The 25128-nt window shown below is 37.0% G+C and overlaps 1 protein-coding gene and 2 long non-coding RNA genes across 12 annotated transcripts in view; 2 read left to right on the top strand and 1 right to left on the bottom strand.

Moving 5' to 3' along the window:
- LOC126918090 (uncharacterized) overlaps positions 1 to 25128 on the top strand; it is a 702612-nt gene that overhangs the window by 194952 nt on the left and 482532 nt on the right. The gene's annotated exons all lie outside the window — the stretch shown is intronic.
- The window catches only part of LOC126918032 (uncharacterized), a 319978-nt gene that overhangs the window by 199865 nt on the left and 94985 nt on the right, over positions 1 to 25128 (bottom strand). The gene's annotated exons all lie outside the window — the stretch shown is intronic.
- On the top strand, positions 775 to 24947 carry LOC126918210 (uncharacterized). Of its 3 annotated transcripts, XR_007711268.1 has the most exons (4): positions 775 to 1109; positions 12824 to 13004; positions 13498 to 13778; positions 22629 to 24050. It is a non-coding gene; the product is annotated as an uncharacterized LOC126918210 (long non-coding RNA). The 3 variants fall into 3 exon arrangements; XR_007711266.1 differs by lacking the exon at positions 775 to 1109 and having other exon boundaries at positions 11658 to 13004; positions 22629 to 24947; XR_007711267.1 differs by lacking the exons at positions 775 to 1109; positions 22629 to 24050 and adding an exon at positions 14245 to 16881 and having other exon boundaries at positions 11658 to 13004.

Below are 25128 nucleotides of genomic sequence, written 5' to 3'. Positions count from 1 at the left end.
ATAAAATGAATTGATCATAGACAGCGATGTGTATGCAATTAATTTGTTATCGTTTCTCTCAGAATCAAACGTATACATAACTTTCTTATATCTAAAATTAAACTTCTCTAATATTTACAGCTGAAGAGCTACCTCAGAGAAAGATTTATAAAACAAAATGATCAATTGATCCATAGAAAGTTTCTGTAGTACATTTTTAATACTAGCTACATTTTAATTGATAATTATAATGGAATTATAGAATGGAACTCTGTTTTTCTAAATCTACAAAGAACATGAAAATTTCATAACAATTCAATTATTTGATTAAAAGCTGCATTTGATATTCATATATGTATTTAATATAATGATGGCTAATATAATGATGACTAATTAATCAAGCGTAAAGGTGTAAAAAAAAGGTATAAATATTTTTAGTAAATAGAAATAATAATTGTACACGAGGCAAGATAACTGCACGTTCTTCGTTGCACGTTGTTCACACACTCTCTGAACACACTCTCCTCTAGTTCGCTTTCCCCTTTACGGTTTAGGTATGGCATATACTACGTTAGTCAGTTCGGGTTCCAACATATAGGTGTATAGAATCCTTTGAGAAAGCTCTTCAATTAATAGTTTATAGGTTATAATACATTCTGATGTAGTGACTGTTTTAATGCTTACTTCAATAAGTTAATTCACAATACTGCGAACAAGATCTTTAATTTTGTTTATCTTTAATTGATTTCAGCAGTTTTATATAGAGATACGTATTTTATGTTGTTTGGTTAGATTTGCTGTTGTAATTACGTAAAGAAGTTAGATATAAATATATATATTTTGTTTATACATCATTGTACATAAAAGATTTACATATATATAAGATATACATAACCTGTAATGTCCCTCTTCAGGAAGCTTCTTCATTGATATTGACAGTTTCGTGTCCTTAAATTATATTGTTACATCTTCTGTATCGTTAAACTGCAGTATTGTATTGAACTTTATATTCTAAGAACAACTTTGATGTATTTACTTATAGCTCTATTTGTGTGAGAAATCGTTTTACAACCTAACCTCTTTCCACCTTTCCGGAACTGGTCTAAATAAAAATTCCTACAGTATACAAGGTATGAAAATACACTTCTATCTTCGTTCCGCCGATCAGAAGTTCATGGCTCTTGCGCTCGCATGAGCATATATTACAAAATAACAAGAGCTTTCAATGTTATTAGACCATTATTTCACCGACACTCTCGTACGCTTTTAATGCAATTAAAACTAACATCATTTTCCGATTTCATTGTTTCCACGAAATATATGAAAATATTCATTCATCATACTGTGGAAATATGGAAGCGTGCAAATAATGAAACGTTAATTCTCGCTAACATTTTTACACTTAATTGTTGCTACGCGTATTCACAGAGTTTCATACGAATGGTTTTTTACAAAATTTAGCACGACTATTCGATGCAATGAAAAGATCGATTCGAAGCAATATTGGAACTCTGGTTTGTAGAACGGAGGAATGCTGAACAATAGAAAACGGTTAGTAAAGCAAATTAGTGGAAGGTTTGCGAGTTAAACAAGCACTTTCTGTTTGTTGAAAGATTGGAATTTTTAAACAATGCGGTTAATGCTTTTAAATAGTTGTACAAAGAATGCTTTATAATAATAGTCTTGGTTAGCCTATATAATCGGATTTTATTTTTGAAGGGTAGATACATATATATGTACAGTTTTCATGAATTATTTCTGGAATATAATACTATGCAAATACATAACGTAATTAATAATAATTTTTATATGATTACTGTGGAGAAATCATTTACGAAAATAATGTTTCTTAATAAGATAAACAGAATTTCAAAATCCATTTAGACATTGTTACGTCGCCTAAACATCTGCATGCCAGCCCTCGCGACCGGACAGCTAGTGGCCTGCGTAACGTCACTCCGACCCTCAATAAACCTAAGGACCCAATATATTCTTTCGCTGTCACTGTATTGTATCAACAGGCGCCTTCAGTCAATCCCTTTGTCCTGAAGAATTTCTTAAGCCAAAAAATATTTTCGAAGCACATCTGGTTTTTAGAGAGGTCCTTGGGTTTATTAGGCGCGCTGAAAAAATACGGAGAAAGCGAACACGCACCCATCGGGAAGAATCGAATAGCTAGCTTATAAAACAATCAGGCTTTTCCATGAACAAGGTCACCTATCAACCACGATGGTAGGAGGCCTTCTACCCATCCCTTCAAGCATCAGCGTAGGGCATAACCAATCGACATCGCGACATTTTCTTAACGAAAAGTGTGAACAACGAATCCGCGTTCGTCATGCAAAAGGGCACACCCACACTGAACCTTCTTCCATCTCAACGCAAGAGCGACCAATTAGTCAAACTTCTAACGCCTAACGTCTAACTCTGAACAGAACGTCAATTCAAGTCGATCCGCGACATTGCCAAACATTCGCTTATTCTATTAAGTATCATATCGTGCTACGTCCACCAAGAGACTAAGTTCAATTGTAAGAGCATTGCTCTATATTGTATACATCTATATTATCTACGTGCGATAAAGTTGTTAATTGTTTATATCTTTTCAACGGCGTTACTACTTTGTGTGATTGTACAAAGTGTTGGAAATATACATTATTATAACTCTGACTCCCAGTGTTATACCGCATTAACCACCCCGATTATCCTAACCGAAATACGGGGATCGAACTATTCGTGGTGTCGATTATTCTAATCGTAACGAGAATTTACGACTCCCGTTGACGCGTATTCTAACGACCGCGTTTCCCCGCGATAGCTCGATTCTATTCATGGTCCTTCGAGCCGGATTCAGTGTCAAGTGAAGAGTGCACGCCAGTGACACCCACTACCATACAGTGCCACGTGAGTCCAACACAACCAGCGGCGGAAGCGTTACCACCCCAGCGAGGTCAGTAACGTTAAGGGTCGGCACTTTTGAAGAGGTATAATTCGGTGGTTGAAACGCAACCACACATCCTCCTACCGCAAGGTGGACAATCGCCAACAGAAGTAAGTCCAAACGATTTCACTATCAATTACATAAAAAATAATGGCAACCGGAGACGAGCTCGCCAACTTGCGTCGTCGCCGGGGCTACTGTAGCGCCCAGTTTATACGCCTCGCAAAAAAACTGGACGACATCGAACAATCAGGCTGTCCGGACGAGATCGACTTGCTTCAAATAAAAGAACGTCTAGAAACCTGCGAGAAGGAAATCCGTGCATTACAACACCAGATCGTAACTTTAGACGAGGGAGAGATCGCGCGCGGCAGTGAGCTAGCGGAAGAATACGAAAGACTGCAATGCCGAGTAGCCAAACAATTAATCAATACACGACGAAGTACGCCGTCACAATCGACAAGCGGCGAATCAGCCGTCGGCCGCGAGTCCGCGTCGCTTAAACTACCGGAGGTTCGCATACCTACATTTGATGGCGCCCTCGAGGATTGGCAGTCGTTTTACGATGCCTTCTCATCAGCGATAGATAGAAATGAAAATTTAGCACCGGTTCAGAAATTTCATCATCTCCGAACAGCCCTGACTGGCTGGGCCGCGCGAAGCATACAGTCATTAGCCATCACCGACGCAAATTACGCAATCGCCATGGACGCTCTTAGGGAAAAATTCGACTGCCACCGTCAGATCTGCATGCGTCACTGGGACTTGATTTTCGACTATCCCAAAATAACTAAAGAAACACCCGAAGCTATAGACGATCTTATCGAGACAGTCAAAGTACATCTCCAAGCGTTAGAAAGACTCGGGGACCCAGTCACGTCAAACGCCATTCTCATAAAGCTTGTCACGTCGAAGTTACCCTCAGCCGTCGTTCGCAAATGGCAACATACCCTACCGGACAAGAAATTGCCGCCATATACGCATTTAGTAGATTTTCTGAAAACACGGACGAATAGCGATAGAGCGTGTTCATCATCGACCGTCAAAAAAGGGGCGTCCGATCAACACGACCGTCGGCGACAGGACGCGCCGCGAAGCTATACATTCGTAACTACACATAATACGTTGTTGTGTCCGAACTGCCACGGACAACACGAATTATGGAATTGCCATGTCTTCAAAACGAAGCCGCCCAAAGAACGCCTGGAAATCGCCAAAAGGGCGTCGCTCTGTACCAATTGTTTAGGCAAGGGACACGCTCTCACTCAATGCTCCGCGGGATCATGTCGCATCTGTAGACAGCGACATCACACGTATCTGCATCAAGACCAGGGGCATAGCAAAACACGAACACGTGTCGACCGAACATCGAGCGGTCGATCGTCGAGCGACCGATCATCCAGCGGTCGATCTTCGCCCAATTCACCGTCCCCGCGTTCGTCACATCGTTCGAGACGCTCATCTTCGTCTCCCCGAGCGTCTCGCCGAGATTCTCGCCGAGATTCTCGCCGAGAGTCTCGCCGAGAGTCTGCCCGAACGTCTCCCCGAACGTCTCCCCGAGTGTCTCGTCGAGATTCTCGCCGTGAGTCTCCCCGAACGTCTCCGCGAACATCCCCGAAACGCGAATCTCGGTTACCGCGATCGGCGGCATCGGGATCGACCATATCGTCCAGTCATAAACGACAAGGAAAACAATGACGTTATCAGACGAGCCTGTTAGGGACCGAACCACAGAAAACGGACTCATCGACCTTCCTTTTGAACCATTGCAACACGACTTGTTAGTCACAGAGCAGGTCAACATCTTGAATAATGAAATTCAACCAGTTCGTTGTAGAGCTCTGCTAGATACCGGCTCTAGCATGAACTTTATCACCGAAAGGCTCGCTAACTCATTAAAACTCAATCAACGGAGATGTTCGGTCCCAATCGGAGCACTCAATACGTTATCGACGACCTCGAAACGCTACATCACGGCCACGATCACCTCTATTGACGGCACATACGAACGCAACTTGACGTTTCTGATCATACCGACTATCGCGTCTTGGGTCCCAAACCAACCCGTAGATCGCTCAACGATACAGATACCTAGGAATCTCCAATTAGCCGATCCAAGATTCCATAGACCTGCTCCGATCGAAATATTGTTGAGCGCCGGACCAACACTAGCATCACTCTGTGTCGGCCAACTTGATATCAGTCAAGCAAACGGGCCCGACTTGCGTCTGCAAAAGACGAGATTCGGATGGGTCATCGGGGGGAGCCCAACCTCACAATCATTAGCATACGCATTTCACACCTCCACGACGGCTTTACAGGCGGACCTCGCCCGTTTTTGGGAAATCGACGAGGGACCGCCCACCGCACGAATTTCGGAAGTGGAACGACAGTGCGAGGAGCACTTTCGAAATCACGTTCAACGCAACAACGAAGGGCGATACGTTGTCGCTCTCCCATTCAACGAAACAACTTCTCCGCTTGGATCTTCGAAAGCCATGGCAATGAAGCGACTCACTTCCCTCTGCCGTCGATTCCAACGAGACAAACAATTCGAAGCCGACTATCACGCCGTAATACAAGAATACTTGGAATTAGGACATATGACGAAGATCACCACGGACCACTGCACGGACGACGGACATTTTCTGCCACATCACGGCGTGATCAAAGAATCCAGCCGGACTACAAAACTCCGAGTTGTGTTTGACGGATCTGCACCAACCACCACCGGAGTTTCATTAAACGACGTACTTCATACGGGACCGAAACTACAAGACGACATATTTCTTATCCTTTTAAGATTTCGTTTTCATCAGTATGTCATTACAGGCGATGTCGAAAAGATGTATCGACAATTTCTTGTGCGTCCAGAGGATCGGAAATTCCAACAAATCTTGTGGCGCAACTCTGACGGAGAAGTTGACACCTATCAACTTAACACAGTGACATTCGGGCTGTCAGCGGCCCCCTATCTAGCCATTCGGTGCCTCAAACAACTGGCAGACGACGAGGGACATCGATACCCACGAGCAGCGATGGTCTTACAGCGAGACTTCTACGTCGACGATGTTCTCACAGGAGCCGATACAAAGAACGAGGCACAATCACTGAGGACGGAGCTCATAGAATTGCTTAAGTTAGCCGGCTTAAACATCCGAAAATGGGCAGCGAACGACCGGGAACTGCTACGAGGACTTTCCGAGCAGGACATAAACGATAAGCTGCTACTAGGCGAATCGCAAACTTTCAAAACTCTGGGTGTTGTTTGGAATTCCTTTGACGATTCGATCCTATATTCCGTCAAAATCAATCCTACCGCCTCTCGAATTACGAAGAGAACAATCAGCTCCGAAATTGCCAAGATCTACGACCCTCTTGGATTACTGGCACCAGTGATCGTTCGCGCTAAGATGTTGCTCCAACGACTTTGGACTTTAAAACTTGACTGGGACGAATCTCTTCCGGCTGACGTACACACAGAATGGAGCAAATATTATTCACAGCTACCTTTGCTAAATAACGTGAAGTTTCCACGTAAAACTATAATCAAGACTGCAGCGGAAATTGAATTACACGGATTCTGCGACGCCAGCGAAAGGGCGTATGGGGCATGCGTCTACCTTCGCACCATCGCTCCGGATGGTCATGTTTGGACACGACTCCTCACTGCAAGGTCCACTCAAATCACAAACCATTCCAAGGCTGGAACTGAGTGGAGCACTTCTTCTCGCATCATTGGCCACTACAGTCCTTCAAGCGTTACCAAGCAACATTTCTCGGACCGTTTACTGGACTGATTCTACAATCGTTCTACATTGGATTAATACATCACCCCATACGCTGAAAACCTTCGTCGCCAACCATTCCCACATTCCCACTACCGATAACCCTGCAGATCTCATATCTCGAGGCCAATCACCCCAAGACTTCCTGCGATCAACCATTTGGCAACATGGACCAGAATGGCTCCAACAACCTGAAAAATACTGGCCGTCGTGGAACCCAGTACCATTAGCTGAAATACCAGAGCAAAAGAAGGCAACATGTCTGTCCGTGACTCCGCCTGACCACAGTCTACTGGAGAGATATTCTTCTTGGCCCAAGCTGATAAGAATTGCCGCTCGTTGCCTTCGATGGAGGCAAAAACAGGATCGGGGGGGACCTCTAACCACACATGTTTTAACCAATGCGCATAACAAATTGGTCAAATTGTTACAACTCTGTTATTTTCCAGATGAAATACGTACTCTCCGCACAGATCGAAATGCTGCAGTGAAGGGGAAGCTGCAACGACTCAATCCATTTCTGGACAAGGACGAGATATTGCGAGTCGGAGGCCGACTCAGTCATTCACCAATGCCCTTCACTCAGAAACACCCAATCATTCTACCCAAATCCTCAGTTACAGCACTCATAATCGAGCATGAACACCTCCTAAATCTCCACTCCGGAACTCAAGCTACCTTATATGCCTTAAGGAGATCTTACTGGCCTATCGACGGCCGTAGTCAAGTTTGGAGCACGCTGAAGAAGTGCGTACGTTGCTGCCGAGCCAATCCACCTCCAGTGGAGTACGTAATGGGCGACCTTCCAGCTGCACGGATAACGGAATCTCGTCCATTTACCAACGTCGGGATCGATTATTGCGGACCGTTCTACATCAAGGAACGAAAGGATCGCAACCGACGAAAAATCAAGGTATATGTAGCAATCTTCGTATGCCTTGCAGTTAAGGCAGTCCACCTCGAGCTGGTCACCGATCTCACTAGCGAGGCCTTCATTGCTGCTCTGCGAAGATTCATCGCTCGCCGAGGATTCTGTGTAACAATTTATTCTGACAACGGCACCAACTTCGTTGGCGCCAACAATGAATTACGAGAGCTCCGAAACCTCCTGCAGTCCGACGATCATAAGGTAAAGATTCAGTCCTTTTTAGCCGATCGACGAATCGAATGGCACTTCATTCCTCCCAACTCACCTCACTTCGGCGGGCTGTGGGAGGCTGCGGTGAAGTCCTTCAAACGACATCTCAGACGTGTCGCAGGTAACGAGCTCTTAACATACGAAAATTTGAACACACTGATCATTGAAATCGAGTCTATCCTCAACTCCCGTCCTCTGACTCCAATATCATCTGACCCAAACGATCTTCTTGTCCTTACTCCCGGTCATTTCCTCATCGGAGATGCACTAACAAGCTTTCGAGAACGAGATTTCCGGGACACTCCATCCAATCGTCTCTCCAGCTGGCAACACATTCAAAGGGTCAAACAACATTTCTGGCGCCGCTGGCATCGAGAATACCTGAACGAGCTGAACATCCGAAATAAATGGAGCAAGGGCAGTCACGACATCCGAGTAGGCACCGTAGTAGTCCTCAGGGAGGATAACGTACCATCCATGCAATGGCCTTCGGACCGCGTGATCAAGGTCCATCCAGGAGTCGACGGAGTCATACGGACCGCTACCGTGTAGACGGCAACTACTACCCTGGATCGTGGCGTCAAAAGATTGGTCCCCTTACCCATTCACCCAGATCCAGACGAGTCCGACCACCCACACGGAGCGAAGGAGATTCGCCAACGACGCACCTGACTCCACAGCCAGATTTTTGATCGGTGCCCTCTCAACGGGGGGAGGATGTTACGTCGCCTAAACATCTGCATGCCAGCCCTCGCGACCAGACAGCTAGTGGCCTGCGTAACGTCACTCCGACCCTCAATAAACCTAAGGACCCAATATATTCTTTCGCTGTCACTGTATTGTATCAACAGGCGCCTTCAGTCAATCCCTTTGTCCTGAAGAATTTCTTAAGCCAAAAAATATTTTCGAAGCACATCTGGTTTTTAGAGAGGTCCTTGGGTTTATTAGGCGCGCTGAAAAAATACGGAGAAAGCGAACACGCACCCATCGGGAAGAATCGAATAGCTAGCTTATAAAACAATCAGGCTTTTCCATGAACAAGGTCACCTATCAACCACGATGGTAGGAGGCCTTCTACCCATCCCTTCAAGCATCAGCGTAGGGCATAACCAATCGACATCGCGGATCGTTACCCTCACTTTTCTTAACGAAAAGTGTGAACAACGAATCCGCGTTCGTCATGCAAAAGGGCACACCCACACTGAACCTTCTTCCATCTCAACGCAAGAGCGTTGACCAATTAGTCAAACTTCTAACGCCTAACGTCTAACTCTGAACAGAACGTCAATTCAAGTCGATCCGCGACATTGCCAAACATTCGCTTATTCTATTAAGTATCATATCGTGCTACGTCCACCAAGAGACTAAGTTCAATTGTAAGAGCATTGCTCTATATTGTATACATCTATATTATCTACGTGCGATAAAGTTGTTAATTGTTTATATCTTTTCAACGGCGTTACTACTTTGTGTGATTGTACAAAGTGTTGGAAATATACATTATTATAACTCTGACTCCCAGTGTTATACCGCATTAACCACCCCGATTATCCTAACCGAAATACGGGGATCGAACTATTCGTGGTGTCGATTATTCTAATCGTAACGGGAATTTACGACTCCCGTTGACGCGTATTCTAACGACCGCGTCTCCCCGCGATAGCTCGATTCTATTCAGACACAATAAATCTGAAACATCTTAATAAAAAATTTTATAAGAAATTAACTTAAATATATAAACCAACTAATAAATTATTAACTTTATTACTTTATAGTAAATTATAATGTATTACAATATGTATATACATTTATAAATATTTATATATTTTTATGTATTAATATATATTTATATATGTGTATATAGATTAAATTACTTAAGTTATCTTTTTGATAATAATTCTGTAGATTTATTTTTTCCATCATCCACAATATTTGCAAATAATATTGTATGTAAAAGTCTTGCATATGTATTAAAATGTATAGTATTAGTAATATTCTATAATTAATATAAAATATTACAAAAGAAATAGCTATCAGACAGCTTTTTTTCTAGATTTTTCATAGATTTGAAATAGAATAAAACTTCATTCTATTCATGAAAGATCATATAGTTTAATTGAAAGTCTTTATTTATATGTCATAAATACATATATATACAAATAAAAATTGCAAACTTCTTTTAGGAATATATGAAACTTATCAAGTTAATTACAAAGAAGCGATAGTTGATTTATTTTATGTAAATTTGTTTCTAATTTGTTCGTATCATTTCACAAAGGAATTAGTAACGGTATTAATCGAAGATTGTCTGAAAAATGTCTAGATAATAAGAGAAGAATAAAAAGGAATTCTTCAGACGGAAAATTAATTACTATGGTGTAGAACATAGAAGGATAGCCTCGAATCGTGCAGCTCGTTGGTTGCCACTTGTCACAGTGCCTAGCGTCGACGACTGAACCATAGTGTAACCGGACGAATAGGACGAGAACATCTATCTGTGGCAAAATGTTGACGACTACTATCCTAAGCTTACGAACGAGGAAGTTTTCCACAAAATAACTACTGAGCACATTCACGCTGTCGTTAATCAAATTTCAAACATACAAATCGCGTGTTCTTGCATCATTTATTTTAATAACTATTCCATACAGTATAGGATTTCAATATGAAATGTCAAGCTTTTCCCACTTTGTAGTAATAACTATCACAACAAAATTTTAATGTTCTGATTTCGTCACTTAACTATACTACTTATTTTTTTATAAAGTTTGAAATTATTATTATTATGGAGTTTGAGATCCGTTAGAACGAGACGTGATAAAGTGCACGCGTACCGAGCGAAAATTCAAAGTCGATTTTCTCGAAAACAAAGCCTCAAACGAAAAATTTTTATTCTATATTTTCAACTTCTTTTTTTCGCGTAGAATCATCCCCTTTCCGCTTGTACCACCAGTTACCAACTACCCTGTATATCCAAAGTATTCTTTATAGTATTTATTAGATAATACAGATTTCTATACAGATTTCGCTCCTGTAGCAGTATTCACAAAAATATCAATCCGCCTAAATACCTGCAGTGTAATGGTATGCATAGTAATAAAAAGTAAAAGATAATTTACAATATACTATACCAAATTCAATATCGAATAAAGTAGTAGATAAACTTACAGTTTGTTTGTATAAACATTGGATAAATTTTCCTATCGTTTCGATCGATAGTGTAGTAGGAGTAAACAGAGTTCCATTGAACAGTATCTGTTTCGTCTGTTTGTTTGAGTCTGCTGTAGTAAAGTTAAATAATTGTTGGTCAGTTCAATAAGTTCAAGTTGGTAGTTAGGCTATTTCAATGATTTTCAAGTCGATAGTCTTTCCCTGTATTTGTTTGCAAAGCGTTCTATTTCTTCTTTGTCTGTTTTAATAGCTAAATTTTTTCTGAGCTCATCATTACGAACATACCGCGGAGTTTCATAATTGCGCGAAATATTATCGACTACATCGATTGTGTTTTCATAATTATCACCTGTTATTCCGCATAGTTTAGTTGCCAGTTAGGTCCAGATGGGTTTTATGATAACTTTGTATATTAATAACGTGTTTCCAATTCAGAATTTCGCTGCAAGTGTCTTTCTGTCTAATACATGTGTATTCTTCTTGTTTTTATTTACTCTATCTTTTTCTTGTATAAGGTGTTTCTATGTCAGCCTCTTGTCTAGGTATCTTCCGAGATATTTTACTACTTTCGATTTTGGTATCTTTTATCTTCTATTTCTTCTATTTCTTCTATTTCTTTTTAAAATACTCTCATGTCCTATCCAGTGTTTCTTGAAGTATTTTTGATGCTCTTATTGCGTTTTCGTGGATCGCTAAAGTGGCCGTATCATTAGCAAATGTTAAATGTTTTGGAGATAGTAGGCATATCTGCAATATAGGTGGTACATAGAGTTGGTTTTAGTAAAACTGGGTCGAGGAACCCCTGCGTTTGCCTTGAAGATATTAGACATTTCCCCTTGAATTTTTACTATGAAGCTTCTGTTGAATAAGTACGATTTCAGTAGGTAGTAGCAGGAAGTTAGCTTCTGTTTTTGTATAATGTTTTGCGTAATAAATCATGATGCTAGACTTTATAGAAAGATTTTTTCGATGTCAAGAAATGCTGCTGTACAATACATTTTATTCTCGCGGTTTACCAAAACTGTGCACTTATTCAGTTTTAACGTGTTTGCTTCGGAAGCCAAATTGGTGGCTAGGTTTCTTTTTTGGATTTTTTCTAGAATTTTGTATATGGTTGGTAGAAGCGAAATTAATCTATATGATGTGGCTTGATGTGAGTCTTTTTCAGATTTTTGTAGCAATAGGATTTGAGCTGTTTTCCACCGTCTTAGGAAATACTCAGTATATAATAATTTAAAAGATAAACATAAAAACATTTGTGCATACATGTAGCACTTTAATAAAAATATAATCTTGCTTTTTTATGCGAAGTATATCAATAAATATCATACTAGCTATATAAAAAGGAATTAGAAAAGAAAATGAAATTATTCTACATTTGGCTGTAAAAATGGCGAGACATGTTTTTCTCAATAAACAATTTTGTAATGACAAGTAGCTCTGTAAAAAGAGAGCTTGATAAATTTTGTTCCTTAAAACGATTTTAACATATAAAATATTTATATATGTATAATAGAATTCTAAAATATAACAATTTTATAGAATGCAAAAATACGAATGTACTAAAATTTCGCGAATGATATATATTAGTATCATTATATTCTGTATAACACAAACTAATTTTAAGTGAAAGTACCCAATTTTGAGAAACTCCAGATACATTCATCGACACATACCGCTTTAATATTTTTCTTTTGTCTAAATTGATTGATTTCCGTCAGGTCCTATGATAGAATTTAATCAAACATTAGCCTGATACGTTTTATTGGATCCCATCCTATCGTCTATCTAACGTTATGGAAAAAGCTATAGAGCTACGGGGAGCTTACTGGAGATGAAAACATCGCCGACACCACGCATGGGACTGGAAACAACGATGGCAGGATATTACTTGAATAAGAAGGAAGAAAAGGACAAACCGGTCCAGACACTACCAAGCTTGGAAAAATTCAACGTCGAACAACTTTTCTATTTATCCCTTGTCCTCGTATGTGAACTCTTAATGATGCTGAATTATTCATGAAAGACAAACTTTTCGCTTTCCTTCCACATAACTTTCTTCCTTCCTCCTGCTAATGCTGTCTCATTCAATATCTTCTCTTCTTTTTGTGTACTTCTGTTTGTTCTAAATTAATGATATATATGGATATAATCAAGTATTAAAATTCTATAAATATCTTTGCTTTGTGTTATTAACCTGTTAATTGAGGAAAACAACTTAAATGAAAATATATATAAAAAGATAGAGGGCTTGCAAATAAAGAAATTATTATGTTTGAAAGATTGATAATTCAAATGATAGCTTAAGTTGTGTTCCCCAATTAACAATAAATTTTGAAAATAAGTTTTAAGAATAAATTATATTATTTTACACCCCCGTTCATAAATATTAGAGCACTTAGAAAGAAATAAATAAACCTAAAAAGTCATTAGGAAAGTACAAGAAGCTTTAATAAGAATTATTGCCTCATATATTCAAGATCAACTTCGTGATCGATCGGTAACAATAACTTCACAAAACGACACTGAGCACACTGAGCAGCGGCGACAGCGATAGGCAGCATGTGGCTCGAATATCCGTAACTTGGACCAGGAAGTTCTTCTGCACGTGGCATACTCTTCAGATTTAACACCGAGAAATTATCACTTATTCAAGTCGTAGGACTGCAGCACTCATTAGCTAGGCAGCACTTTCAAAATGTTGCAGAAATATAATAATGTCCAGTATCAGCTTTTCGTGACCGAATCCGAAATTTGACAGGTAAGTGGCAGGAAGTCATGCAAAATGGGGGAAAATATTTCGAACATTAATTTGCAATGCATATATTATGTATAAGTAAAGGAAGATTGAAAAAAAGATTGAAAATCTTTCATACATCTAATATAAGACATTTTGAAATTTCAGTGCTCTAATGGGATATGATTATCATAATAATATTAATAAAATTTTAAATCAATCTGAAGATGTATACGATGAGTATATGAGTATATGATGAGTATATGAGTATATGATTACATTATATTATAAATATTTATTGCAAATATATATGTATATTTTATATATATCTTTTATATATATAAAAGACTAATATATAGCATGAATAGCCATTATTCTATTGAATATTGAGGCTAATTAATACAATGAATAATTGAGTGTTCATGATTACTTAATATGATGAATACTAGTTTAAGATTAAATTTTGAAAGATTAAATATCTCATTTTCAGATCTGTTATACACTTTATCAATATATATGCACAATCATGGTAACGAGTCTCGTAACAGTGCTAATGGAATTTTAAAATGTTTCGTGTAACATATGATGTATTCATAAAAGATGTCTATATGCGATCGAATACTTCCATGAGACTGAGTATATTTCCAAGGACTAAAAACAGTCAAACCAAAGTTGAGTGTACATACACCTTTTAATTCCATGGTTGTAGTTTTCTTGTTAAGAAATGACCCAGTTAACAGATTAATGGTTATTTTTAATAGCACTTTTTTGAACTTGAAAAATTTCGACAAGAATTTAACTATACCGTAGGGATAGAGCTCAATGAATTCCAAGAACAATAGTTGGAATTAATTCGTTGTCACGAATGAATTTTATTGGATGACTCACAGTAGCACTAACACGTTCTTGGCTAGCAGAATTATTTCGCACTCGATCAATACCACCGAATTATCAGTTTTTCAAATTACTGAAGTCGTCACTTTTCTAGTTTATTAATATTTTCATAATATACTTCACAATATTATTAGTATAGTCTTCGTTATATTATGTTATATTATCCATATATATATTTTTTTTAAGAATTTATTTTGTGAAGTATTCTACGATATTATATTTTTTGTATTTATAAACGAAACATACTTTTGTCCTCAAAAAGTAAAATACTTTTAATCACTAAAGCATGTATTCGTTATTAATGTCGATAACTTTCAGTTTTTGGTCGTTTCAATTATTATAACTCTTGTTATAATTTGGATATCAAACTTTTTATAGCCAACATGTGAAAATCAACTAATTATTAGTTCAATAAAATAATTGTTGAGGAAATATCATGCAATAGAGAAAGATACCATGAATTTTGATAAACATTTGTGTCAATGAAATTTGGCAATATTTTTATTCCCTCTATAGTGGGTGCAGAATCATAATTAATTTATTTTCAAATTTTATGATTGAATGCAATTTATTACCAAAGATATATAACGAATAATTCATTTATTAGGTTGTTAAAAAAGATTATATTCCTTTCACAATTACTTTAAAGAATTTATAACTACTTCGCTTTCAAACTAAATAACTGGATAATGTTTATTGTTAATTTATTTATACAAAATTTATAACAAAATATTCACTAACACCAAGATTATGGCAATTAATTTATTCTCACATTTAATGAGTGATTAAAATTTATCAAAAATTTATGTAAGATTGAAATTGATTTACAAACTATTTAATAAGAAAAAATTTTTGATTACAATGACGTTCTGATGAGTCGTCCCAAGGCTCCTTTTAAAAAATTACCAAATCCTTCAGACCGGTAAATTTTATTTCTCAACAATGGAGCTAAAAATGTTATTTCTTTCCTTGATGTATCCTGTCAGTTCCTTTCATAAAAGTACATATCGATTTTAGAGTTTCCTCACATAGTTGCCCTCGAGAATACTCTCAAATTATGTGTCCACTTGGGAGCAAGTTCGAAAATTTTAACTTTCAGGGCGCATGTCCACTAGCAAGTAAGTAATTCGCGACGTTTTTTGCCAGAGCGATTCTCGTGACGTGTGTAAAGTTGTGAACACATCTGAGACAGTGGCCGATATTCATTAGAAATCACAGATAAAACTTAAAAAAACAACAGATATAATTAAAACGATATATCGATTAAACATTTATCATTAGAATTAAGTAAAAAAACACTTGTCTTAAATTCCACTTCAAATAAGCGATTTTTACTTTTATCCTGATGACGAAACATTCGGAAATTCTGACTTTTATAGTCGATATGTGTCTTTCCTTATATTTGTTGAATTTTTAAGATATTTATCTAAATTATACTGCGTATAGCAAAACTAACTTTCAGATATGTATCTTCCAGTGTCTCAAAAAGAGGCTTACATCATTCTAATGTTATCCGGACAATCGTATACGCGGGAATACGAAATAGATATACAAGAGATACGAATTCCTATTATAATTAACCTGTGGATTTATTATAAATAATATTATATATGACGGAGATGAGAGGACATCGGGGCCTTTCTTTTGGAATTTTTGGGAAGATTCCCAATACTTTAGTCTAGACTATTTATTACAGCTATACTTAAATGATAAAACTTAGAAATAGTTGTTATGATTCAATCCTATTATGTTTGCCCGAGATTTGTGACGGTGGGCTTGGGCTCGAGGTGACACAACTGGTCGCCGAACGTAGCCACGGTCACGGGATGAACGTTTTTACGTAACAGAGAAGTGCCAATATTGTGGGACACGTTGTATTAACAATCAAACCCCGGGCAGGAGCAATGTCAGCACTACGCGGGTCTGTCTAGCAACGGCGGCTGGAATTTTGTTGATATCCCCGGCCAATATGCAACGAGCAAACGCGATCGTAAGGAGAGGAAAATTCCCATCAGTCTTTTATTCTTGCGAACACCTTGGAGAGTTTGCACATCGTCTTTACTTGCAGTATTATACCGAGCGTCACAGCAACGTTACTTTGTGCTTCAAAATATATTCTACGTTTAACAGAGAGTTACACCGTTGACCGTGGATTCGTTATTGAACCTAAGAACATTATCACTAACATCTCGAGTGTTTAATCACCACGGTTATTTGTCAAACTGTGTAAAAATCAATATTTATACCAGTAAATATAATCTCTATTGTACAACAACGATGGCTGGTCCGAATGAAGATTCGTTACACGCTCATGAATCTAACGTTAACCCGACATATATAATATATAACTATATCTTTTTTAATATAAGTACGTTTCACTTAATTTTTAATTACTTTATAAATACCTGTTGCCAAAAGTTTCAGTGTTACATACAGTCGTTCTCCTACTGAGAGAGCACGATACATTTTTGTATTACTTTTCGTTATCAGATGTTCTACAAGTTCCGAAAGATACTCAAAATAATTTGTACTTATATGTAAGAAATTATTGAGTATTATAGGATTTACTATTCTCAATTCGGATAATAGGGTTTCATGAACATCGAGCTCACAACTTTTCAATATCTAACTTCTCACTCGACTTTCCCTCTTTTTTTTCTTTTTTAAAGTAATTACTATATACGTAGCAAGACATCGACAACCTGTCAAGCGAAGATTTTGATCGACAGAAATAACAGAACTAAACTTTGTTCAGCAGTTTGTACTTTGAATAATGTAGTCACCTTCGACATTTATTGAGAAGAAAGTTCAGAGATCACTATCACGAATTATCGCAGAGAGTGAGTTGCAACAGCATGTGTAGACAGGTTTACGCATTTATACAAGTTGCTGTCGCAAAAAATATCACAGTCTACTTACTAATGGACATGCATTCTCCCGTCTGGAGGAACAGAAACGTGGTAATTTTCGTGGTTTATTTATGACGCCCACTGAAGAATCTATTTTAGAGAACGGGACTTTAGCAGCTAAAACGATTCTTTTCAATATTCTTAGCAGTATTTTTAAGTTTTCTGTGTCCATCGGAGTTTCAATAGCTGAGTGCGTCATAAACGCGGTTATTTCTGAAGGATACTTAGATTGTAACGCTTCGATCGATCGAGGGCCACCCAGAAGAAGTACTGCGACCCTCATCTAATAACATCGACGCCTCACGCTCCTTTAGGTATCGCTCACACGCTTTCTGCTAAAGGTGCTCCGCGCTTCAAACGCACGGAAGGGTAGCGAGTGACACCTTGTGAGCCAATATGCCAATTGGCCATCTTCCTGCGTTCGGTGAAAACCAATCAGCGCGTGTATTTCGAGTTTCCGTTTCAGGCTTTGCAGGGGACTTAGTCGAACTGTGAACATCAGTTATAGAATCAGCCTCGTCTAATAATCATTCGAAACGATTGGTTCAGTCCTGACGTGTAATGAGAATAATTTAGAGACAGACTTCAGAGAGAAAAATTTCACATACTCTCCCATCTATGGTAACATCTTCTCCACCAGACGAGGAGGAAAGAAACATTTCAATCTTTCAGCATTCGGAGAGAGCAGTCCCGTCTGTATCTCTCGACTCACCAACATCTCCAAACGTTCGTGGAGACAGAATGGTTCCATCAGTCGTAACGATCAGTTGATCGTCTTTTCAATCGCATCCCTCGACTCGTCAGTGTCTCCAATCGTTCGTGGAGATAAAATCGTCCCATCAGTCGAAATGATCAGTAGACGGTCCTGCGCGAGATCTTCAACTGTAAACAGTATCTCCAGGCATTCGTAAAGTCAAATAGCGGCTTGGCCCGTGAACGATCAGAGAACAGTCGTGCCGGTCTTTCAATTGCAACCAACGTTCGACACGCGTTCGCGGACGAGTGTGTCGTTAACCATTCATAACGTTCAGTCGTATATCGCGTTGTAACAGTCGTATCGTGTCGTATAATCATTCGTAGTAAACATTCGTAAATCTTGTCTCGGCAGTCGGAGAAAATTCGGAACCTTCTCATCGTACAACCTTTGGAGTCGTTGATTGTTCATCGTACATTCAACCACTCCTCCTCCTCGTGAATCAGGGTAATTGTTAATAATTGTCGTACGTAATCGTTTCCAAGATTAATTCTGCGCGTAATGAGTCACTGTGCAGTGTTATTGATATCAGACATAAGCGTACGTAACATATACAAACACATACCTTCTCAGATAGACAACAAAAGATTTGCCAAGTGCTTGTTATCCAATAGATCTGTCAGAGCTGTGTCTGTAGTTTCTTTTAACTCTTTAACACGTTGACTGCCACGCGTGTTTTCAAGGAAATCTCCGTCAGGCCACCCGTGCAGCAGTACCAAGCGTTCTCTGCCAGGTGCTCCCATCGATATTTTAGTAATGCGAGTCGCTCATGTGGTCTCAAGAATAATCTCTCCTTTTGTTTGTTCGCAACATTAAAACCAAAGCTGTTGTTGAATATAATGAAGGAATGTGTGGTATAGATTATTCCGACCAAATGGTTTCTTTTGCCACCACAATTAGGAAAGGAATCAAATGGTACAGAAAACTTGGCATTCAACTCCTTCTGGGAATTTCTGTTGTAAACGCTTTGATGGTTTACAAAATTGCAACAAGGAAGAATATAAATATTAGAATATTTAGACAATCATTAATTGCAAAATTATTAGGGTTGTCTGAAAATACAAAAATCTATGCAATGCAAACTATGTTATGCAAATAAAAAACGTCGAATGGACCGAACAAAGGCACAAAAGAATTTGAAGAAAACAACAACTTATTGTCCAAATTGTCCCGACCAACCTCAGTTATGTATAGAATGCTTTAAAGTTTTACATTCTAAATAACTTTTTAATAAACCATTTTCGTATTACTTTTATAACAATTCAACAGTTTTATTATTATGGAATATCTTTTCAAATACCTACGACGATCCTTCGTAAGTAGTCGAATAAGCGATACCCGAATATGGGTTACGTGGCCCGACCAGAAACTTTGCTGACACCCGAATACGGGTGTCGTGGCAGTCAACGTGTTAACCTACAGCTATGGGCATAGCCCGTAGTAGATGATCGGACCAAAAGTAAATATTACGGGCATAGTACGGATCATCGTACTACACAAGTCGTGCGAATGGCTCGAAGGTAAAAATTCTCGAACGTAAATCGTAAGTTAAGGGGTTAAGTTATAAACGAAGTGACACTGTGATTATGAATGTGTAAGAACTCAGAGATTTGCATGTCTACGATATTTTAGAAAAAGAAACGTTACTGAATGAATTCACTGTAGGCTATGGACGAATATATTTTAATAAAATATCATTACTTACGAAAGAACTTCGGTTTGAAGATGCTGAATAAAGTATAATTTTGTATAAATGAATGTAACAGAAGTTCAGTGTATAATGGGACCAATTGTATGTGTTTTCTGTATATGTGACAATTTAGTGACGTTTACTGCTAAAGTTGGAATTAAAAATTTCAAAGGCTAAAATAAGGCTAGTTTGGAGTTCCTATTCTATTACCTCCACTGTCGCTCTACTTCTTTGCTTTTTCTTTTTAATTCCTGTGACATCTGTAATTTGTATATTCCAATAAGTTATATATTTAGTTTTATTTATTTTACCCTACTGCACTTATCTGCCTTCTCAAATTATAAATTTTTCGTTCAATTTCTTCTACGGTGTATTCAAACTTTGGCCTAATTTTGTTAAAAACTTTATTTTCTTTTCATGATTTCTACATTCTACAAGGCAAAAACAATTAAAGGGAACGTTTGGTCCTTCGATTCGGGACATCATGCTTGTAACCAACTCTCGCGGTAACCATTTTCAGAATATGAAACTGTTTCGAATTGTGAAGATAGTTCTCCGATAGTCATACATAGTAGATAACATGTATGATCTGAGAACAAGCTACAAGTCATCGTTCTCTTGGACAGTTGGACGATTCTCCCGGACAGTCACTCTCAAACGCAATATCCACTTGCGAGAAAAACTCTCGAGAGCAACTCGTGATAGTTTAATTGTCAAATGGAAATAACAATATACCAACGAAACGGAATAGAAGTAAAAAAGAAAGAAGACCACGCGTTGCACGCAAATGAAAAACGCGCAAAAGCCGACGAACCGAGCACTTCCTCCAGTATTTTTGCATGAAAATCACATCAGCGTGAAATTGTTATTTTAGAATTCCGTCAGATAACCTGTCTTCAGATTTAAGTGCTATATCATCACTTAATCGAAGCTAAATTGGTTAACAAATGAATGATGTTCCGCAGACAGAATATAATTGATAACAAGCTTCAATGTCGACGCGTTGGATATGAGTTTTTGCGTAAAGAACGCACCTAATAGCTCTTATTCATTTATGCTCTGTCTCTTTCCTCTCTCTGCTTCTTTCCTTTTCTATATCTATTCTATATCTATTTGCCTTCTTTCTTTCTTTTCTTCTTTTTCACTTTCTTTTATATTTTACGCTCTCTTTTCTTATTGACTATTTAAGATCTCTATGTATGCTTCTAGTATGCAACTATGTAGAAACATATATTTCAATTGCTCTAATATTCCAATGTTAAATGGACACGGCTGAAATTACCGAACTCAGGTGTTTTTGCAGGAATAGTTTTATTTCTTTATTCGTAAGAATTAATATTAATTATTACTTTCATCATCTATTAACTATATGTACATAGTTATCTGAGATCAGACCAGAGGTCAAAATTAGATTAAAAAATTTCATTTATCTATACATGTTACCATCGCTCAGCTTTAGTTTCCACGATATTCACAAAAAACTTGAATTGAGTTGAATTTCCATTACACTTTATTCTGACATATAGGTGGCTGCATTTTTCTGTAGCCCAACCTAAACTTAATTCGTTGATTCTAATTACCTATCCTTAATGTAGATAAAGAAAGATAAATCAGTTGGTTACAGATTGCGTAGATTAATATGCAGCCTCCACACTTTGCCGTGAGGCGCCCGGTAACGCTAATATGACTTAATTTTTATTTCATTCCATTTTGTAAATGTATCGTAAATACGATTCCTACCATCTATTATTATTTATATATACTGCCAAACATACTTTTGTGTATAACTCAGAAACAAAAACTGCACGTGGTTATCACTAGGTTGCACCTGATTCCGAATAATTACCTTGTAAGCGTGCCAGTTACATGCACAGATCCATGTATCAGTGTTAGTGTATCGTACTCATGATGCCACCTCACAGTGACGATGATTCCTCGGTTCGCAAGATCCTTTAGAAGAATGTTAAACGGAACCCCATTACATTAGGTTGCGTACGATCGGTATCGAGTGGAGATCGATCTTTCCGTTAAATAAAATTTCGTTTGACATTAGAATGTTAAATCTGCGCTGCGGTTATAAGAACAGATTCTGATAATATTAAATAATAGCGTCTGGGTCCTACAGAATACTTCCGTCATCTGGGATATTGAGGCTAAGGAAACACTATCCGTTAAACCTAAGCACTAGATTCAGCTAGAAATAAACTTATTATAAATAATTAGCCATGTCACTGCGCCACGCCAGAGAAACTTATTCAAAATTCTCAATGCGAGAATTGATTGTAAAGTACTTGTAAATATAAAAAAAAATTTCATTTGAAAAGCATTTTTTACATTTATGCATATAAGTATATGAATTACATTGTTAATCTTATCACAACTAAATTTCTAGTTTCTATAATGATATGTCGCTAAATACGTATGTTACGTTCTTTTAGAGACGTAAAAATATAAAGTCACGCTTCGATATTGACCCATTAAGGACCTGCATGAACTCAATATCTTTCTTAGAATTTTTCTTATTAATTTACGTTATTAAATTTAGCTTTTGAACATTGTGACTATAAAAAAAAGATTTCACGGATATGTTTAATATCTTATTCGTTATTATTTCTTCTTTCATTTAGATACATCAGATACCTGAGCATGACTCTGGACAGGAGATTAACATGGAAACAACATATCGAAGACAAATCTAAACAACTCAGGGACAAACTCAAAAAATTTTATTGGCTCACTGGCCGTCGCTCCAACCTAAGCACGCAGAACAAGATTATGCTCTATAAGACCATAATAAAACCTGTCTGGACCTACGGAATCCAACTATGGGGAACAGCAAGTAATTCCGACATTGAAATACTTCAACGCTTCCAATCGAAAACGCTAAGATCCCTAATAAATGCACTCTGGTATGTTACCAACGAAGCAATACATCGCGACCTCAAGATACCCATAGTCAAAGAAAAAATAACAAAATGTAGTAATAGATATATCAAAAGAGTTAACAAACATCGAAATCCCCTAATTACTAAATTACTTAATACGTCGGTCCAGATCCGCAGGCTAAGAAAACACTATCCGTAAGACCTAAGCACTAAATTCAGCTAGAAATAAACTTATTAGGAATAATTAGCCATGTCACTGCGCCACGCCAGAGAAACTTACTCAAAATTCTCCATGCGAAAATTGATTGTAAGGTACTTGTAAAAAAAAAAAATTTAGATACACGATTTTATATACAGTTTAAAGAAATTGAAGTACTTACAGCAACGTACTAAAATATACCTCTTTTCTAATCATGGAAATCTTGTTTGAGTCTTTTATTGTATTTGCATAGTGAATTTTAGTACGGTACTGTATAACGCGCCTATATAGACAGGGCAGTGTATCTTAATCTTAAATCATATATGTTTTTCAATAATATTAAGTTGACGTAACTTTTAGGCATTATTTCACAATTTACATCGTAATGTATTAAGGGATATCTAGTTGCAACTGTATTATTTGAAGGTTCTTGATCAATTTTGTTCTTTCGGAGTCATTTCAACAGTTTATGCTTTTTTTTCATATCAATTTTTAAACTTTTCCTCTCTTTCTTTTTCTTCTTTATCGTATGCCAATCTATCTTCATCTTTACTTCTCTATCATTTCACGAATATTTTTCACGTTACCATAGCATTTCGAGAACATTTACTTTTTTGATAGGTCTTCGTCCATATCCAAGCGGTAGACGTGAATCTTGATGGATTCGTTCACCATTTACACCGAACTAATATCGTGATGCAACGTCGAATAACAATGGATCGCGTTTCTGTTATCCGTATCCCTTAATGCGTTTGGATATGCTAGTGTAAATCTGGCTTTAATATTGTTGTACTAACAGCGCGGAGAAAATGATCAGATAACCGAATTGTAATATAAATGAGTTATTTACGAAAAATAGTAAAAATAAATTGTTAGTAAAATAATTAATATCTTAAGAATAAAAAGAATTTATAGATTGGTAAATTGTAATGGCAGGAAATTAAAAATATGATTTTCGTTTAATTTTATGACACACTCATTGAATATAAAATATTTATGAAATGTGTAAGTCATATTCAAATTATAATAATTATCAGCAAATATAAATCATTAACATATTAAATATAACATCATTCGCAAATAATTAAATGTTAAAATCAACATTCAAAAACATTCACTACTACAATACTGGCGTCTAAACTACCTAATTATAATTGTAACATATAATTTATAAAAATAAAACTAAAGAGGCGAATATACATAACTATAAAGTTGATTTCTTAATTATGTTTGTTTGTGAATGTGTTGAAATATAATTCATGTGTGTAATTATTCGTAAGACAAGACATTAAATAAGTACTTTTTAAAGAATATTATAAAGAAGACCATATAAAGACATTTTTACATAAAAATACTATATTTTTATTTCGGAGAATGAGAAGTACTTTTAAAACAAGTTCAGCGACGTGATGCACATAATGAAGCGCTGTCAAGAATCTAATTTCTTCCACCATTTTTCGCGGTAAACATTTAACGTTTCTATTTATAATATGTCGAGAAAAAATTCATTCGAATAGCTCTTTTAGGAACGAAAAATGAAACAGACAATTAACGTCACAATTTTATGCTAGAGGTTTCCTGTTATTTTAAACTCTAATTGGAATAACAGCGCAAAGGTTTTAAGTTTATCTTTTTGTTAATATGTCACATATTTTTCCTGTCTCTAAATAATTTAAAAAAATACTTGTAATATTAGATCAAATCTGTGGAAATATCAATTTAATGTCAATACTTTTATTAAAGTTATTCGTAGGTATCCTATGTTTCTTGCATAATTTATGTATTATTAGATCTTATAAACAAAGCAAATTGGAGATCGTTAAATTTTATTTACAATAAATTTACATCTACATTTTATCTAAACCTTCTCTGTTTACTTCTACATACGTTTGTATTCAAATAATAAATTTTATGTACAATAAATTTACATGTACATTTTACCTAAACCTTTTTTGTTTACTTTTGCATACATTTATATTCAAATAATTTTTTCTTTATAAAATAGATTACCAGGTATGTAAATATGAAACCAGAATTTTTGTA

This window comes from Bombus affinis, chromosome 1 (assembly GCF_024516045.1).
Source record: "Bombus affinis isolate iyBomAffi1 chromosome 1, iyBomAffi1.2, whole genome shotgun sequence".
NCBI lineage: Eukaryota > Metazoa > Arthropoda > Insecta > Hymenoptera > Apidae > Bombus > Bombus affinis.
This window is presented reverse-complemented; position numbering and strand designations above follow the sequence as displayed.